We start from the raw sequence: 3,894 nt of genomic DNA, 5'->3' as shown, positions 1-3,894 counted from the left end.
AGGAAGTTGTTTTGAGGCTTCATTGAGAATTCATCTTACTTACCACCCAAGTGGAGTAATGATAATCAACTTGAAGATGGATGTAGAAACAAGATTTGGGATCCGAAAATACATGAGGATCAATTTTGGGAGCCCTTAGCTTGTGCAGAACTTCATCAAGGCTTGCTGGTGTTACTTTTGAAGAATGGAGCTTATTGGAAGTCCAAACATTGGTGAAAGTTCAAAGATAAATAAAAGCACAAGCTACCATGACAAGGAGCTCCCCATAAGTCCAACTTAAGGATATAAACTAAAAGTGCTAGGTGGGAGACACCCCACCATGGTAACATCTTTTCATCTTTCCTTATTGTAAATATTGGTAAAATAGGTTTAACTTCATGGTTAGTTTAGTTAGTTGAGTTTATTTGGTAGTTTAGTATGTTAAATAAGGCTTGATAGTGTTTTGATAGCTGTTTGGAGGCTTGGAATGCTTGGTTTGGTGCATGAACTTGGAAAAATTTTGAAAAACAGATCCCCGCGTTATCCTAAGTTTTTTGACCATCCACGCATATGCATCACCCACACGTACGCGTGGATCCAAAATTATCACCTCCCATACAAATTACAGAGAGTTGTGCGAGTTTTGGGCTAGAATTGTGCCTTTAGCACAAAATCCACCCACGCGTACGCAACACCCACGCATACGCGTCGCCCCTCTGAATAATCCATCACGTGTACCCGTGACCCACGTGTATGCGTTGCGCCCATTTCACCTATCCACGCTTACGTTTCACTCCATGCGTACGCGTGGAATGCCCTGTTTCACCACTCTTCTTTTCTTCTCTTCTTTCCATTTCTTTCTCTCTTCTCTCTTCTCTTCTTTTCTTTCCACCCCTCAACCATCATCCAACACTACCAATCACTGTCCATAACCATTTCTTTTAGTTAGTTATTTAGTTAGTAATTTAGTTAGTTTAATTTTTGTTTGGTTTTTTATTTTTCATTATAAGTGTTGGATTATTAATCTTGTTTACTGTTTATTGCTACTAATTGTTGATAGGATGTTAGTTTAACATCATTTTTGTTTATATTCCTTGTTGGATTCTTTGTTGAGTTTATATTTGGTTAGTTGGTTTTGAATTTTTCTTGTTTAACAACTGTGAATACCAAGTGAATGAGAATTGCCCTCAAGCTTCTTAAATCTTTTTGAATTGCATGATTTGGCCACCATGTGATTTGAATCATTTTCTTTGATTAGGCAACTTTTTTTATGGATGTTGTGCAATTATCTTAATGCATTGTGTTTCTTGATCATATGCATCCATATGTTATGCTTATGCCTTAATGACATGATTGACCATTAATTGTTTACTTATGTGCTCTACACATATTTGAAACTAGCCAGTTTGGCATAATGTTTCTTTTGTGAAATTGGATTGGAAGCTCACCTAGGGACATCCTTTTGAAATTCTCAAGCTATATGGACCATGCTTGCTATGTGATTGACTTTTCACCTTTAGTATCTTTTACTACTTTTCATAGAAACCATGTTTCCCATCTTATGTCCACTAGGTGATGTGAGCCCAAATTCAAAGTGTGTCATTGATTGATGTGTAAGTTTCATATATCATTTGGTCCATTAAGTTCTCTCTCACATCAATCAATGTCCATTCATTATCCAATTCACAATTGCTTGATTCTTGAATGCTTTCATGCTTCTTTATCGCTTGTTTGGTTATCTTAACCTACGAGTTTAAAGTATCTCAAGCATATTAGAATGGGTGAAGTGCTTACTTCTTTTGTATAATTGTGACATAGCTCTTTATGCTCATACGTGTATTCTAAACGGCGCCAAATTTAGAATTCACACACTTGTTTTCACTCATGTCACACCTTGAGTCACTCACTTCATTCTAGTGATTATTACCTTATTCCAACAATATATGCTTCTGCTTTTGCTCTTATCTGGTTTTCAATTTTTCATTGAGGATGCACCACAAGCAACAATAGAAGCGGGAGAAAGAACATGTAGCAGCCGGTTGATCCACCAGTTGAAGGTGACAACCTGTGTAGTTGTCGTACCCCCTTGCTCATCTTTGAATGCACCGAGGACGGTGTAAAATTTTAAATGTGGGGAAGTCGTCCGACCACTCGGTGTTTTTGGGTGACAAATTTCTAATTCTAACACTTTTGTATTTCAATTTTTTAGGTCTTTTAGGATTTTTAGTTGCATATATATATATATATATATATATATATATATATATATATATATATATATATATATATATATATATAATAAGCTAAGTTAAAATAATAAAATTCCCAAGAAAAGACATTCTTAATAGGGCATTGGCATCCCAATTGATTCGAGTAAAAATTTTTCATTGAACATGCTTGAATTATATATTGCGGAACATGTCTTTGAGCTAAGAACACTCAACCATGTGAGTTTTGAGCCTAAATTGTGTGGTTACATCATATAACCACTATTTTCCATTCTTGTGTGATTGTAATCTTTGATTTGTTTAATTCTATATATCCATTATTTTGTGTATACATGCATTTATATGATTGAGGCCATTGTTTCAATTAGCTCACTTACCCAAATAGCCTTACCTTTTATCCTTCATTGTTAGCCAACTTTGAGCCTGTCACTAACCCACTTTGTTCTTTAATTTTGCACATTACAAGCCTTAAAGAGAAAAACAATAAATGTCCCTTATTTGGATCTTTGATTAGCTTAGGCTAGTGAGTGTGTGTATCATTTAAGTGTGGGAGACTTGGGACATTGGTTGAGAAAAAGGGTGTGTTTTGTATTTCTATTGAAAATTTTGGGAATTGGGTACATAATGCATTAAATGTATAAACCATATGTATTGATATTCTTGTATATATTTTAGTTTGAAATATATATATATATATATATATATATATATATATATATATATATAAAAAGAAAAAAATAGAAAAAGAAAGAAAAAAAGAAAAGCAATAAAAAGGGGATAAAATGCCCCAAAGTGAAGTAGTAATAACCAATGCATGTGTGTGGTGATAAAAAGAGAATGCATGAGTGTATGAAAAAATGAGAATTATGGGTAGTTAGGTTAGCATTTAAACTGTATAGGTTGTCATAGGTTAGGTGAAAAGTTTAAGTTAATCAAAGATTCAAATTCTAGTCCACTTAGCCAAATACAATCCTACCTTGACCCTAACCCCATTACAACCTATGGATAAGTCCTCATGATATTTGTATGCATGCATGAAATAATTGTTGATTGTTAGATGAAAAACAAATCTTGGAAAAGCATGATTAGGGGAGAATTGAGTAAATCAACCTTGTACACTTCAGTGACTAGAGCGGATACACATCCGGTGAGGGTTCAATTGCTCAATTACATGTTTTCACCTAGAATCATCACTTTTCTTGCATGTTTGTAAAAATCTTTAATAACTCAATTCAATTGTGGTTTGACTTGGTTGCTAATCCCCTTAGCCCTCATGTCATATATATTTTCTTGGGAATTGATTTATTTTGACCAAGTAGTTGCATTCATTTAGATAGATTGCATTAAGATAGGTTGTATTTAGGTAGTTTGCATTGAAAAAATGATGATACCCTTTGTTTCTTTGTTGAGTTTAGCATGAGGACATGCTTAGTTTAAGTATGGGAAAGTTTGATAAACACCATTTTTAGGGTTTATCTTGTGCTTAATTTAGAGGATTTTATCAACCTTTCTCACATTTATTAAATGAAATAGCATGGTTTCATGACTTTCTCTTAATTTGTGCTTAAGTGTAAAAACATACTTTTTAGGCTTTTAATTTGCTAATTTTAATTCACCTTTGATTCCACTATATGCCTTGATGTGTTTGTTAGTGATTTCAGGTTTAAGAGGCAAGGAATGGATCAAA

The sequence above is a fragment of the Arachis hypogaea genome, chromosome 4 (genome assembly GCF_003086295.3).
Source record: "Arachis hypogaea cultivar Tifrunner chromosome 4, arahy.Tifrunner.gnm2.J5K5, whole genome shotgun sequence".
In the NCBI taxonomy this organism is placed as follows: domain Eukaryota; kingdom Viridiplantae; phylum Streptophyta; class Magnoliopsida; order Fabales; family Fabaceae; genus Arachis; species Arachis hypogaea.
The sequence above is the reverse complement of the archived record's forward strand: the minus strand, read 5'-3'. Positions refer to the sequence as shown.